We start from the raw sequence: 16,838 nt of genomic DNA on the forward strand, positions 1-16,838 counted from the left end.
GTGCAGGAGAAGCAGCTCACTCAGAGATGGCAACAATGTTTCATCTTGTTCCTCTGCAGTGCTAATTTCATTTTCAAAGTCCCCCTCTTACCTGAACCAGGTATCTTCCAAAACATTGGCAGTAGAGTTTTTGTCCTTGGAGTATTGTGTGAAGCAGCAGGGACCACTGTAGTCCATTCAGACATCTCTGTTCAACATAGTGGGGGAGCAGCTGTGTATGTGTAAGCATGTCAAAAGTCCAGCAGTATAAATACCAGGTCAAGTTTGGGGTCTGCCATTGCCATGTAAAGAAAGTGATAACATTGTACATCAGTATCATCAAACAGAGTGGAAACAGAGTGTAATGTCTGTGCGACATTACAAACCCCAAACTCTGTTTTTCCGTCTATATGTAAAAGCTGTAAATGATGCCTCTGAAAATCTTCATCCTGGAAGGAGTTTTCTAAAAAGTGCATTGTCAGCTAGCTTAAACACCATTTGCAAGTGTATGAACGGTCAAAGTGCACAGAAAAAAAAAAAACTGTTTTAAAAAGATACCTCCTACATGTGAACTCAGCCTTAGACAGAAAACGCAACAGTGGTGGGAGAACTGTAGAGAACAGCTTAGTTATTAAGCTTGAACAGTATAGTTTCAGGTCACTTTGCATTATGTATCCAGATTAGAAGACTTCCATACAACCTACCGTTATAACTAATATGTGGGGCATTCTTAATTTTGAGAGGACATTTATTTTGAAGGGGTAGAGTGTAAAACCCATAGGCATGTGAAAAACACTTTGGTGCTTTTAACCCTCTATGGGACGGTGTTGCCTGTAGGCAACATACCACTTTTTGGCCTTGTGCACTCACTGTACATTCCCAAGTATGATAGAATACTTTAAAAAATGGCAGGACCTTACGTAAGCTGAATCAGTGTCCTAATTTGTCACATGACTCTTTGGGAGCAATCTTGCACCCTTTTTGAGCAGACATTGTCACACAAAACAGCCTGGCTATTTCGCTGCAAAAGAACTGCAAGAAAATAGATTTACCAGAGATTTCTGAGGCTGGGAAAAATGGGTACATAATTACTGGTGGGTAAAGTTTAATTTCTAGGTGTTAAGTGTTGCTTTTTTGATAAATTAGTATTGGAAAATGGTTAAAATATACATGCTGCCTTGAGACAACACAATATCATCATGGAAACAGCAAACACTGTAGCGTTATGGATTCACCATGACACCATTGCATTTTGGTGTTGTATATTTTGGTATAAATCTGTGATTATTGAAATAAGAACAAGGAGGAGGACAGTGAAAAGTGATGTTGATCGGGCTGAGGACAGTGAGGGTAAATGTACAGCAACAAGTATTACCAGTATACAGTAAGATAGACCATAAGATGCATACATAATAACATCATTTTCTTGATATTTTCTTAGCATGCAAAGTACTTTTTTTTGTTTTGTTTTTCAGTTACCCTACACGTAGCAACAAAAAGGGCCAAGGACATTCCCACAATGCAACATTCAGACATGAAATATTGTAATTTGATAATATCAAAATAAATATTTTCATTGTTAAAGTTCCAATAACATGAACTGTAACCTGTTGCAGCTACTTTGCATTTTCAATATGCTTTCAGACAGATTTAGTTTCAATTTTAAATAAGATTGTTTCTTGTTCATTCTGTACCATTATGAGACAGTGTTGCCTTGAGGCAATGCAACCCAAAAAGTACCCTTCAAAATAAATAAATAAATAAATAAAAATAAAAAATCTTTGGCCAGCTGAGCCACTGATGACCACAAGGTCACAGATTATCATCAGTGGGAGTAGTACCTGTGGGATACCAGACACAGAGCAAAATCTCCTGTCATTGGCTCTGTACTGCTCTATAACTTCCTGAACTCTCCTATATGTTCTTGTGCATTCTTGTGCACTAAAGGCTGGATGTCCCTTCCCTCTTTAGTTCAAAGGGCACAGAGTCCAATGGTGTCCACTGGTTTCAAAAAAGAATGTCAAGTTTTGAATCATCTGGCCACAGAACAGTTTTCCATTGTGCCTCAGTCAATTTGGAACAAGCTTTGGCCTAGAGAAGGCAGCGGTGTTTCTGGATCGTGTTCACATATGTAGTGAAACCAGCCTTAAGCTGAAATAAAGCTGAGCACTTTTAAGATCACTTCTTCCTCATATTACACCAACAGAGAGCTCTTTTATATCAAACAAATAAGCAGATATCTGTATAACCACACAAACCAATGCGATCCTCTGGAGTCTCACTTTAACAGACCAAAAATAATCATCTAAGTTTGATCAGGAACTGTGAGAAAATTGTTGCCCTCGCTATGTAACCTTAGAGATATTTCTGACAGTTTTCCTTTTTTATTTTTTCACAGACTACTGTATATGGTCATCTGGGCTCCAACAGGCATCTGAGAAAGAAAAAAAAATCAATAGCACTTCTCTCTTAATCAAGAGTACTTGGAGTTTGTGGCAGAGGGCCATGACAGAAGCAGCGTCTGATTTGGGGTGTTTTTAGGAGAAGGTCAAACAGAGGATCTTTGCTCTAAATTTCTGTCCATCAGAGACAAAAAACCCCAAAAGAGACTGATAGAGAAATGTAATTTCCTCTTGTTGATAGTTGTTAGACACACAGTTACCACAGGACCCAGCTTATGGATATTTTATACATGTGCGGTTGCATAATCCCCCCTCCCCCTTATTTGACGAGAGTTTATTCTGTTTAACCAGGACAGATGGTATTTTAATTGCACTACCTGACTGCCAGGAACAAATGAGACATTGACAGTAAATGGTTGTCTCTCAGTTTGTACTTTGCTGTCTCCCAGTGAACACAATCCATGATAGGATGAAACACAAGCCCAATATTGGATTTCCTTAAATCCAAATCATGTTTAATAAGTTTTGTTCCCACCAGGAGTCTGAGAATCACGCAATATGGATATAAGAACGTAAGATGCTCCAGCTGTCCTAGTTGTCATGTGATATTATTGCCCCAAAATGTATTTTATCTCAAGACTTTTGGTAGCCAGGGCCCCCTGTAATCCGACTTTCCCCTCCAAAATCCTTCAATCGACTGACTATTTACTTTGTCAACCACTAATTAGCCACCTGAGCAATCTCAGGATATCTTACATTACATTAGATTAGTTTTACTAACTTTAATATCCTTAAGAAGCAGGAAGGGGCCCTAACATTCTCTTATATTTCTATATGTGGCCCTCAGTGGAAATTGTTTGGACACCCTGATTTATTGTAACCCTGATTTCATTTTTAAACATATTTTTAATTCTAAAGTGGCTTATGCTGAGCTCCTACCAGTTCTACAGCATATTGTTGTTGACAAAAACTTTATCTAAGGATACACAGTAACGGCTGACTTAGGTGAAAAGAGGAGTAACCTGAAGGATAGAGGGGGAGAGAAAAAGCGCCAGTATAATACCTGTTTTATTTGGTGTTAGATTGCACCACTTTTCCTGCCTATTGCAGTTTGCACAGGTCTTTGCTGATTAGTTGCTATTCGTGATGAGGCTGATTTGCGTCTGAGTGGAGCAATAATCCTCATCTACATACATGTAAACGAAGGGCACTGTTTGGTTGATCAGTTTGTGTGCATTTTGTGTTCAGGTGATGTGGATTTTCCTCGTTGCATGCTCTGTGGATAAGACGCAATCTTGTTTTTATCTTTTTTTACAAGGGATGCATGTTATTATCAGTCTGGTATCAGTATCAGTAGATATTAGCTTAAAAAGGCAAATATCGGTATCGGCAGATGTCAAAATTTCTGTCAATATTTACATCCAATATTTTGACTTTATTTCAGCATATATCGACTGCAAATTTTGTCCCATATATATATATATATATATATATAAATAAATTAGTGGAGCTTTAGGCTGAACCAACAGACATATGTCAGTTGCATTTTTTCTTCATTGATCATCATCCTTTAAACTTTAAAGTGTTTTTAAGCACTAAAGTTAGTTTCCCTTAGTCATCCTCAGACCTTAAAGGGGACATATTATGCAAAAATCACTTTTTCAGGCTTTTCTAACACAAATATGTGTCGCTGCTGTGTCCTTAATCCCCTCAAGTTCCAGAAAAATCCATTCCCTCGCCCCGTCTCTTTCTCCACCTTTCAGAAAATGTGTGCTGAAACAAGTCATTCTCAGATTTTTCATCTAGTGACCTCACCAGGGGCGTAAGCCCCCGCCCCCAGGTTTGATTGGCCCTCCCCCACTTGGAGGAAAGTTCTGCCCTCTTCTACTGATCCTCTCAGCTACGAGCTGAGATGCTGGATAGCTCAGTTGTTTACCCTGCTGAATACGCTCTGGGAGATTGATGATTTGAATCCCAATCTAAACTCTGGAAAAAAAAGAAGGTGTCTGTAATATCATGAGTGCTGCATCCATTTCCTGAGAGTGGTGTGGTCATGGGCGGAGTCAGTCAGCTAATTGTCATTTAAAGCCACAGACACAGAAATGGCTCATTCTGAGAAGGGCTGACACAGAGAGGTTTTTAGACATGCAAAAATCCAATACTGGGGTGTTTTTTCAGCAATAAACTTCACAGGCATATTTAAACAAATACCGTCTGTATTTTACTAAACCATATTTGTGTGTCTATCCGAACATTATGATGGATGGTACACTATCTTGATGCTAAGATTAATGACAGTTACGTCTGCTATTTCTCACCAACATCTCTTTCTTTCAGTTTATCATAAAGGTAGGGGTATTGGTGTCAAAGTTTGACAGTCTTGTCCTCTTGCTAATAGTTCAATCTCACAGTAAAAACTTCATCACTCCTCTTTTACTTTGCCATTTGGTTTGTTTGCATTTGTGACTCTTCAGTGTGCACATCACCCTGTGCTCTTATCAGTCAACACTGCTGATGTCAGTGAACAAACTGTAGAAGACAGGACAGAAATCAAACATGCTAGACTTTTTGTCATGAGGTCATGAGGTGATTTACATAATTTCGGAATTGTCTTTCACCATAACACAATACACAAGATAAAGCAGCACATTTCGGGGGCTGGCAGGGGCCATAACCCCTATGAATGTCAGACTGGACTATAATCGTGACGAAAAAGGGAAGTCTGACGTTTACAGAAAGTTGTCTTTCTTTTCTGTTACTTTCAAAAGTTAAACAAACCTGAAGAATACACAGAAACAAAACCATAGGATACACTAGTGTTTGTTATTTAATCAAATATTTAAAGTGAAATAACACAGGGTGTAAAAATTAATTCCTGTATCTGAGCCCTCATACCTTAGGCCCTCCCTGCATGAGTCACTGCCCCCACTGGGCCTCCCCAGTAAAAAAAACAAAAAAAAAAAAAAAAAAAAGTCTGGCTACACCACTGCTTGGACGAGAGTTTTCAAAGGCACTCTTGTTGTTGCCACGGTTCCACATTCTGGTCTTCTTTTTCAATATTCCACTTGGTTCAGGGCACAGTTGCGTTTGTTTTCACTGTTCACCGTAAATTTAGGTAACATCCAGTTGCTGACGCTTTTCGATGCGCTCTCTCTTGTTGGTTATTGCAGGTATTCTATTTAAGGCATCCTAATCAGGGCATGGTAGTCATATGCTCAGCAATGAGTCGCTGACGGTCAGTTGATCCTGAGCCAGTTGCAACTCTTTCTCCCAACACAGCAGTGCATTTAATTATGACGTACTTCTAACTAATCCCTGCTTGCATTAATGCTGATTCACCACACTGCTGCTGGCAAAGCCTAACCTCCTCCACCCCAGCCTCTTCCTTTATAGCATAAAGCTTGTTGCACCCTCATACTGAGATTGATGCTACTATATATTAATTGTTTGTGAACTAATTTTACTACTATTACTAATTTTTCCTGGCTGTGCGCTACCTGGAAAGTCAAAGCATGCTGCTTGACTAACCCAGGGAGCAGCTTTTGAGCAAAGCCTTCTCTGCCAAGTAAAACTGCATATCCATTTTGCAATAAAATGGTAAAATATATGACAAGAGTGTTCCCAACTGAAATCAAACATTAAATCAGACGAACAGATCAGGGAGGCTCCGCTTTAATGGGAGCAGTAAAATAATCATATTGACACTAAAAAAACTAGAAAAGCACTCGGAGAGCACAGACCTCCGCCATCAGCCCTATCTCCCAATAGTACAGAATACTTTAAAAATCCTGGATCCAGACGGTGATCCGGATCACTCCAAAAATCTAATCAATTCTTCCTTATGCCATTTCTGAAATTTCCTGAAAATCTTTCCATAACTTTTGGGTTGTGTTGCTAACAAACTAACAAACCCTCCCGATCACATAACCTCCTTTGCGAAAGTAATAATTTGTTGCAACATGCCTTAAATCTGGCAACAAATTAGATATTAACTAGTCTGATGTGAAGCCAAACTTCACCCTGTTACTTCTACTATTTGTTGCAGTGGAAAAATCTGAATCAGAGTTGAAGTCCAGCCCCCATTACCTGTCCTGGACGAGTCCACAGTACCTGAGTCCCAGTCCTGAAGGAGTATAACAGACTGTCTCCAGTTATCTTTTTGAAAGCAGCAAAAGATGTGCATGTACGGTGGTCTCACACAAATGCAAATTCAAAATGCTTTGCAACAAGAAAAAGCACAACTACATTTGAGAAAAACACAAAAACAAAAGTTCACAACCCAAATACAAAAACTTGCCACAGCACATGAATACAAACACTCAGCACCGCTCATGGATACATAAACTCAGCACAGTGTGGAGGCAAACAGATTCCACAACAGCACAAAAAATACAACAACTTGGCGCAGCAGATGCAAATAAAAAGTCAGGTCACAACAGAAGTGGGGCCATTATTAGGGATGAACCTGCTAACGGTTCCGTTAGCAATAAAGTTACGTACCACGACGCAAATTAACTGAGGACATGCTTGGATCGAGTAATTAAAGTAAGTAAACACTGTTCATTCGTCAGCTCCACTTCTTGCACTTTTTATTTTGTAATCGACAAGATTTACAAGTAATTTTAACCCGCAAACAGTGTGGACAGCTACAATTGGGGTCCGATATGCATGACGTAAACTGTCAGACGAATGAATGGACTCGATCAATTTGATTTAGATAGTTGTTTACATACATATTAAATTGTACAGGAGGTTACAGTTATTAAAAATCACAAAAAACACACTACAAATTACATTCTGTGAGTACAGAAATTATTTTGAGCTGCAGTGTTGTATGTAACTTTATTGCTAAGGGGTCCGTTAGCAGGTTAGCAGGTCCGTCCCTAATAACGGCCCCACTTCCGTTGTGACCTGACTTTCTATTTGTATCTGCTGCGCCAAGTTGTTGTATTTTTGTGCTGTTGTGGAATCTGTTTGCCTCTGCGCTGTGCCGAGTTTATGTATCCATGCGCGGCCCTGGGTGTTTGTATTCATGCGCTGCTGCAAGTTTTTGTATTTGTGTTGTGAACTTTTGTTTTTGTGTTTTTCTCAAATGTCGTTGTGTTTTTTCTTTTTGCAAAGCATTTTGAGTTTTTATTCGTGTGAGACCTCTCAGCCACCGTATGTATGGCTGTAAGAGTATGATGCAACAATACAAATTATACAATTAAACTGCCTACAAAAATACGAGTAAAGTTACATATATGTAGTTAATAGCTAACATGCTCATATTTATGTTTATGTTATGGTTATGTTAGAGACTAACGTTATAGTTAGCTAGCAGTTAGCTTATCAACAGCCTAAGTAACTTTGATTCCCTCACTTTTCAGGGTGAGGTGTCCTCAACTTCTCCTCAATTTTTTCTTTCTTTTTTTTTTTTTAACATATTAAACATGTTGCGCTGCTCTTGCTTGTAAAATCGCTAAAAGCAAAATGCACAATTTGTGACACCTCCTGGGTCATTCTCGACTCTCTTGCTGAACAAGGTGGCACGTGAACGCACATGAGTCCTCCAAATTAGGCCTCAAGTTGGACTTGGGTCCTGGACTCAGCTCTATCTTGGGACTACTTCTATTTTCATTGCAAATTATTGACATTACTGAAACAATAGAAAGTAGAAAAAATCCTCTGTATGCTGAAGATACACTTTTCTATACATATGCACCTTCATACGGTCAAGCTCTCTCACAACTGCATAATTATTTCAATTCATTTCAACAAGCTCTGATTTTATTTTAATACTCACACTGAACTCCACAAAACCAAATAAATGGTTTTCTTGAGGCAGAACTTGGCCCTTGCTGATGCAGCTTTGTCTATATTTAATAATCTGATCATCAAACATGGTCAACAGTTCAAATACTTGGGTATTTTGCTACATCAGGACTTTTCTTTTAAATCACACATTTCAAATTTTATTGGAAAAATAAAGCCCCTGCTAAGGTTTCTTTATAGGAGTAAGTCTTGTTTAACAATGAACAGTAGAAAACCAAAACAAAACATTGAATTTTCTTTATTTTCCTGTATTGGATTATGCTGAATATTACGGTGCTCTTCAGTATCACTGATGACAGATGCTGTACTCATTATTGTGACTTGTACTACTCTGTTAGATGGCCCTCATTGAGAAAATGTTGGAGACAGCACATTATAATATATATTTATGGGGTACTCATTGTTAGCCTCCCATCTTATGACTACCCTCCTGGGTCACTTTAAAAACACTACATAAAAATAATTAAATAAAACACAGTTACCTACAGTCTCCCTTTATTGTGTCTTTTTGGTGCACTGAAACTCACTGTTTTGGCTTCATTGTGGTAACTTTGATTTCCTTGTTCAGACTCTCTCATTACCATTGTTTCTGGCAGTCGGAAGCTGATGTAAGCAGAAAAAAAACTCTACCCCAGCTCCAAAAGACACACAAACTTAGTAACAAGGTAATGAACACGGCTAGCTCTCTAACTGCTTGACAGCCAAACATTTTCCACATGAGCTGGTGGAGACAAAAATAGAGAAAATGGTGAGTACATGATAGACAGACCTGCAGAATCAGTACAAAAACGTTTGGTTTCTAATGAGTGAAATCTTGTTATTCAGCTTGAACAGCACCATTGTATTTGTGGCCAATTTACTGAGCCAAGGCTATACAATGCAAATGCAATGATATGCACACTAAAGCGCACTGAGATGAATTTCATGTTTAAATTCATATAAGGTGTAAATCCAAATCTCTTCCTAGCATTCTTTTATTGATCCCTCCTTAATCAAGGCATTGGGAGAGCGTGCATTAATGTGTTCTGAGGAAGAGCTCACAGCTTGAAGGCGAGGGTGGACATTTATTCCACCTTTATTCCTAGCCACATTTTCTTGATTTGTGAATCACAACCTCAATCTATGAACCCTGTCTTGAATTTCCACCCTACATTTATGTTTTTACCATGGAAAAACTTTCATACGAGAGGCAGGGTTATTTGTACTAAAAACTCATTTTTCTATTGTTGTTCTAGAAATCCATGATAAAGGTCCCTCTCCGTGCTCTATTGTTTGCTTCAGGATAAATAAATTGTTATTGCACAGGAAATTAATAATCAGTTATTGCACAGTAAATTAAAGATAAAATGACAGTTATTGCTCTGAAGTTCAGATATAAATAGGTAGTTGGGGCACAGTTAATGAACAAATATATTAGCAGTTGTTTTACAGTAAGTAAATGGATAAATAATCAGCTAGTGCAGTAAATGGATGTATTAAATCTGCAGTTCCAGCAGCACTAGACCTGCTTTTTATGAGTTATCATCAGAGAAACAGTCAATGATTAATCCTATTGCTGAAAAGAAGCTGATGGTTTTGACTTCAAATTCTTCATAATATTATATGACAGTTTCTCACAAAATCAGCGCCCAGCCTTCAGGCCTTTAAAAGTGGTATTGGTTTCTGTACCCACTGGGCTTTCTAGCAATTTCTAGATAGTCAGATTACAATTAATACCAGCAACATCACTTTTTTCAGAGATGGTTCCAATGAAACTGTTAAAGACCCCGTAAAGTGAAATCCAAAGTTTTTGTCTTTACACACTAGAAATGTTGGAATATGGCTGCTGTAAACATGTGAAAACACTGAGATCTACATGTGACCGAATTTTGGATTTAGACCGTTAAAAAGTTTTTGAGCTCTTTTCTGGCTTGGTTTGATTAGGGCGGGGCCAACATGTGGGCTCATGATGTCATGAGCCCACAGTGGGGAATGACCCCGCCCCTCCAACACTACAATATAAAATCAGAGAGCAGTTCATCTCAGTACAGTCTGTTGTTAGCTGATGTCACTGCCTTTTTTGAAAGTTAACAGTCAGTTAAATGCTGTTTTTTTTCATTGTGAAGTAAATTTTGCCAAATCTATCAGCCAAAGTGGTCTATAAATCATTTAAAGCTTCATAACAGAGATTTGAGCCAGAAAAAATGACTTTTTCCTCTTCTTCTAAGGTCAAAAAGGTTAAGAAGCAGGCTAATGGCATGAGAGCTTCCCTCCATTCAGATTGCTGCAACTTTTTAATTTGAGAAGCTTTTATTTCTCCTGTGTGGGCGTGGCTTTATTTCATTCAACAGATACGCCCACACCATCCTTGACCTGGGGGTTCATAACACTGCATCCTCTCATACAACAAACCTAAATAAAAATTCATTTTTCACTTTACAGGGTCTTTAATGTGTTCTCATTTCAGTTTTATTTCTAAAAAGATAGAATTTCAGGCTGGAGACTCAACAGGCCACTAGCTTTTAATCAGCTGGATATGAGGAGAATTTTTCTGTGTGGAAAAATGGGACTGATGGTCCCAAAAGGACACACCCTCTAATGAATGTGCAGTTTTAGGTCAGTTTCTTCTGAGTCAAACAGCAGGAACTCACGAACACATACGGACACGATTCTACAGTCATTCTCGACTCTTTAAGAAGACAAAAATTAGATGAATAAAAGTATTTCATGATTTATTTTTCTATTCAATTTAAGTTTTAAAGGTTGTACCAAAAAGTTTTTGTATTGAAGTTATTGTCATTCTAACAAACAGAACACAGAAAAAAATCAATTAGGCCTAATACCTGCTTAGATGCAAACAAGAAAGACAAAATTGAGGCATCTTTGTTTTCTTCTTCTTTGAAAAATAAATTAGAAAAAAAAATCAAATTCAAATAAAGAATGTATGTCATTAAATATTGTAGAATTTAGTAAAATGTTTATGAGATTCAGTTAAATATTAGTTTGATGACATTAAATCTTTATGGTTAGCCTTCAGGGCCACCGTAGTTGAGGGTCCTTATGGCTTAGCATGTATGAGGACCCAGAAGTCCTATCAGTTTTTTCATCAACCAATGAGTATGTGGGAAAACAAGCAAGCAACCAAAACATAAATAAATAAATAAATTAATTAATAAATTAATTAATTAATTAATAAAAATCATGGGGGGAAATCACCTTTTTTGTAAATATCCTCTTAAATTGACTTTTTGACTTTTTTTAACTGTGCATCCTGTTCCTCACGTGCCACTCTCGTGTTTACTATGCGTCATTTTTTTTGTGTTGTCCCATTGTTTTGGTCTCGTGCCATGACAATCGTCTTCACGGTTCACTTCAGCTTTTAGAGGGCAGGCTCTGACGTCATCGCGCGGCGGACGCACATACTATAGTGCAGCAGCCGGACACACACGGTGACTGGCTGCTGCTCATCATTAATATTCTCCTTATGAAAGTAGCCAGGCACTGTTTTCATGTTTTGTCTGCTGAGCGCGTGGCGAACCTGCAGGGAAAACACACACACACACTCAGCCACACGAATCCGCGACGGACGCTGCTGCACTTTCCCAAATTGAAATCAGGATAGAGAGACCTAAGGAGGAAATAGAGAGAGAGAGAGAGAGAGGCAGAGAGAGGAGAGAGAGCGAGGGAGACTGCAGAACATACAGGGTCTGGATGAATAACCATGGCAACAGCAGCAGCAGCCGGAGAAGCGCTGATATAAACATTACGGTTTACGGAGTGAAGGCTGGAACAGAAACCTGCGAGGATTTGCTTCTTCATCACTGCTAAGGTGAGACTGTTTGACTGTGACAGCCGGCTTCTGCTTTATGGGATGCTTGATGTGTGCATGTGCGTGGAACATGAGGATTGGGAAGCTCGTTGTTTGACATTACAGCAGAGAGACTGTGGACTGCTGCCTGCTTGGAGCGTTGTAAGGCTGAATGGGGAGGGATTTTAGAGGAAACATTGAATTAAATGGGTATTAGAGCTCATAGCATAGCCTTTAGTTGGTCAGCTGAGGCTCTGTGTCTCACATATGCTGGTCATGTGTCCTTTTGTCAATAGAGCTAACCAAACACTGATAAGTTCACAAGGCAAGAAAGAAAATTTACAGCTCAGTTATCCTTCAAAATAAAGGTAGCCTATTCATTAAGCTGTAGTTTAAATTGAGCTGACTGAATTAATTATATTTTCGCAGCTGAGCTGCTCCACAGTGCACCGTGTACTGTTCACTATCAGTTTTTCACAGATGCTGTAATCAGAAATTGTCCTGTGACCAACTGCTCAGAGATCAACAAAGCAAAGCTCCCACTTCAAAATAAAATCACTGAAGAATTCACACAGCAGGCTGCACAAAAAGGGATAAAAATAGAAGTAAACAAGGTTAAACAGATTACAGATAATCAGTTTGGTCATGCTCTGATGCAGCATGAGTTTAACCATCATGTGACTGATGTAAACATCTGATGTGAGCTTCAAACCACAGCATTGTAGCAAAATTACATGCCTGTCATTTAAATGCTGCTTTTTCAACAGTTCCAGTGCTCTCACACTTTTGTTTGCAACGGCTCACACACATTAGCACACTGGATATCTCAAAAATATTAATGCAAATGAAGTCTAATGGGTTATTACAATCTCGCCTGCAGATTCCATGCTCTGAGAGCTCTCCAAACACTTCAAAATCCTAAGTTGAAGTGAATTTAGGATTTTCCAGCTGGCGACTTTATCTTCCTTTTTTGTACAGACTCGGCTCGTTGATCAAAAGAATCTCATTTAGAGATATCAAGGACACTCATCACACCCTCTCAAAGTTTTAACGGACTCATTTAATGTGATAACAGCGGCCACTTGTTCTTCTTTGCATTTGCTGGGATTTAATATTGTGATTTTTAAAGAGCCTAATACAGCTCTATAGAAGGGTTTAGCAAATGCCAGATTATGGCATCACATGATTGCTGGCTCAGTGCTTCACTGTGAAACACTCTCTTTCGCTATGGAGCCAGTGTGCTGATATGTTATTACAATGGCAGTGTAACTATGACACAAACAGAGGTGGGCACAGTTGATGATAAAAATGTTACCTCCTTAACTATCAAACATTAACAAAGACATTTTTAATTATCAGTAAAATGGGTTCATAACTATTTGAATTTACATTAAACATTAGCATTTAGACCTGTTGAAAGTGCAGCAGGCTGCTCTCAATATGGTTTCTCCTTTAATGTTAACTGCTGTGTATTAGTACAACCCCAGTTCCAAAAAAGATGGGGTGCAGTATGAAAGGATGCAATGATATGCACATCTCATAAACGTGTATTTTATTCACAATAGAACATAAACAACACACCCTTCTTCTTTTAACAACCGTCTGTAAACATCTAGGAAGTGAGGAGACCAGTTGCTGGAGTTTTGGGAGAGGAATGTTGTCCCATTCTTGTCTGATGTAGGTTTCTAGCTGCTCAGCAGTCCTGGGTCTACTTCGACCGTTTTTATATTTTATGACATGCCAAATTTTTTGTAGTGGTGAAAGGTCTGGACTGCAGGCAGGCCAGTTCAGCACCCAGACTCTTCTTCCGTGAAGCCATGCTGTTGTGATGGATGGGTATGTGGTTTAGCATTGTCTTGCAAAGTATGTAAGGCCTTCCCCGAGAGAGGCATTGTCTAGGGAACATATTTTGCTCTAAAAACTCCATACACTTTCCAGATATGTAAGCTACCCACGCTGTAGGTACTAATGCAACCCCATAGCATCAAAGACGCAAGCTGTTGAACTGTGTTCTGATAATAATCTGGACATTGCGTCTGTGGTTTCCAAACAGAATTTCACATTTTGACTCATTCGACCACAGAACAGTTTTCAGTTTTGCCTCAGTACATTTTGAATTAGCTTTGGCCCAGAGAAGATGGCAGGGTTTCAGCTTTACAGCTTTAACTTGCATTGTGGATGGCATACGAATTGTGTTGACAGACTATGACTTCTGGAAGTGTTCCTGAGCCCATGCAGTGATTTCCAGTGCAGAGTCCTGGCTTTTTTTTTTTTTTTTTTAAATAAATTGCCTTCTGAGGGTCCTAAGATCACAAACATCCAGTATTAACCTTTGACCTTGTCTCTTACTCACATAGATTTCTCCAGATTCTCTGAATCTGTTGATAATGATATGCATTTTATATGGTGGGATATCTAAAGTCTTCACAATTTTACATTGAGGAACATTTTTCTGAAGTCGTTCCACATTGTTTAGACAGTCATTCACAGATTGGTGAAACTCTACCCATCTTTGCTTCTGATAGACTCTGCCCCTCTAAAATGCTTCTTTTAACCAGTCATCTTACTGACCTGTTACCTATCAACCTATTTGCAAAACGCCCCCTGTAATTTATCTCTCTGTAGCACTGCTTTGTTTGAAACTGCCTGATGTAGCACTTTTTAAAAAGGAAATTGTAGGAAAACCTGAAAGAAGTGCTTCAGTTGGCAACAAGTAAAGGAATTTGTATATTTTTAAGTTTTATGAAGTTGACTTAAATTGCAGCTTTTAATTTAACGTAACATTTGCTTGATCTGTATCTGATGCTATTTTTTTTTTTAAGTATGTCCATGATTTTCTCTTTTTTGTGCTCTGCTTTTTTGTGCTCTATCTCTTTCTCTCGCTCCCTCTTGCACTCCATGTACAGCAGAGCAGACTGTTTCTGGTAGTTTTTCACAACTTTGGCACTTTTCTCTTCTATCACATATCAAACTAATGGACATTGTGCTGCTTGGTACAGACTAAGTATCAATATTTTTGACAACCCTGCCTTACAGTATTAGAAAGGATCCCTATGATCCAAATCCAGTAAATGAATTAATCCAAGTGTATAAACACAGGCTGTGAAGCCAATCTGTGGATGCTTCCATATTGAAATCACGGTCTCAACCAAACTTTGGATCAACCTAAAAACCCGCCCACTAAGCGCGACTTCCTGTCAGCCTGCTAGCTAGCATTCCGGTTGACAGGAATGGAGCCTCTGCCTGCCGAGCTATCTGTCAATCAAATGAGATGCGCCAGTCACCGTGAAGTGAGGTTTATCCTAAATATAATCCAAACGATCGTGGAAAAAAAAAAATTCACCCCCCGTACAGTGGGAGCACAAGCTGTCAAAATAATGTTAGAGTTGAAATGTCTATATTCTTAAAACTAAAAGAAAAAGACATTTTTTAGTTCTGTTAAATTAAATAACTTGAACATGCCACAGAATAAACACACACAAAAAAAAAAAAAAAAAAAAAAAATGAAAACTTTTTTTTTAATGCTTTTACTTTGGCTCCCTCCTTACAAACATACATGGATACTTTAAGATCTTACTAATGACAACAACCAGAGGATATGATTTGAATAAAAGACTCTTATAGAGGAATTCTGCTTTTATTATGTCCTCTTGCAATTATTTTATCCCAGAGGAGCCACAGGTAAGCCTCAGCCTCTTAAAGTTATTGATATTGTGATAACTTATAAACATTTATCACTCACTTATTCAACAAGATTACGTTAGTTCGTTTATGCTTGTTGTCAGACTGACCCGTACTCACAGACGGACACACAAACTATCTCTCCTCTCTGTCACACATACACAACCCCCCCACGCACACACACACACACACACACACCCAACTGCTTTTCTTGCCCTGTGACTGCAGCTCACGCTCTTCCTTCTTCTCTCCTGTTTTAGTGGACATTTATAACTCAAAGTTAGGCCTGACAGCCCATCGCTATTGTTTTTATCTAGTCTCGTATCGTAACAGTTATCTGTAGCTAACAGTCTGTTATCTGTAGCTAAGTTAGCTATAGTAATGTAAGCTTAAGAAAATGTAGTGAAAGCTTTGTGAGCTTAGCTTTAGCTACATTAGCCACAAAGCTCAATAGCTCTGTTATATACTTACCCTACACAGCTAACTGAGGTATGTAAGCTATGCTTCTACTGGAGGAGAATTTTTTTTCTGTAAGCAGACTGTTTACTCTTCTTCATTAAAAAATTTGTAATAAAGTTTTGCAGGTCAGGTTTTTAACTTTTAACTTTTGGTATCCTAACAGTTACCTTAACCCGTACCCTAATCCTAAAAGGAAGTTTCATCTGATTTTCTTTTGAAAGCTTTAGCTTTTTACTCAAATGAAGCTGTTCTTCTTGTCGCTTTGACAAGTTTTCAGACCTAAAGATTATTTAGTTTTGGACTGCGACATGTGTGATGAATATGGATATTTAGAAGTTGTAACATATCTTATGTAATGGCCAATTTCAAGTTTCTTTTAATTATCTTTTAAAGTTAAAAAATTATTTTAACACTTGTATTTTTTTTCCAATGTTTTGTTTGTTCACACAACTCGCCATAAATGTGACATTTACAGTGAGCAAGGCCACCTTTGGCTCCACCAATCAGAGGCAGTCTAGAATTGATGAAATCAAAGAAAGACATATTTCTTTCAAAATTCAACATTTATTTAGATTATTACATTGACTTTTTTTTTTTTTTTGAGGAAATAGGCCTATGCATGCTTTTCTTAACAAAAAGCCCTCGTATAAGCTACTTAATAACTCTTATCATGTTTTAGTCAGTATGTGCCAATCTAATTTTGGCAGCCTGAAGAC

At 38.3% G+C, this 16,838-nt stretch overlaps 1 protein-coding gene across 1 annotated transcript in view; it reads left to right on the forward strand.

Moving 5' to 3' along the window:
• The first annotated feature begins 11,894 nt into the window (after positions 1–11,894).
• fam135b (family with sequence similarity 135 member B) overlaps positions 11,895–16,838 on the forward strand; it is an 89,161-nt gene continuing 84,217 nt past the window's right edge. Inside the window, exon 1 of the mRNA XM_041809533.1 lies at positions 11,895–12,003. The gene's annotated coding sequence lies outside the window, so the exon portion shown is untranslated. The remainder of the gene's footprint in view (positions 12,004–16,838) is intronic.

Source organism: Cheilinus undulatus, linkage group 16 (genome assembly GCF_018320785.1).
Source record: "Cheilinus undulatus linkage group 16, ASM1832078v1, whole genome shotgun sequence".
Classification (NCBI taxonomy): Eukaryota; Metazoa; Chordata; class Actinopteri; order Labriformes; family Labridae; genus Cheilinus; species Cheilinus undulatus.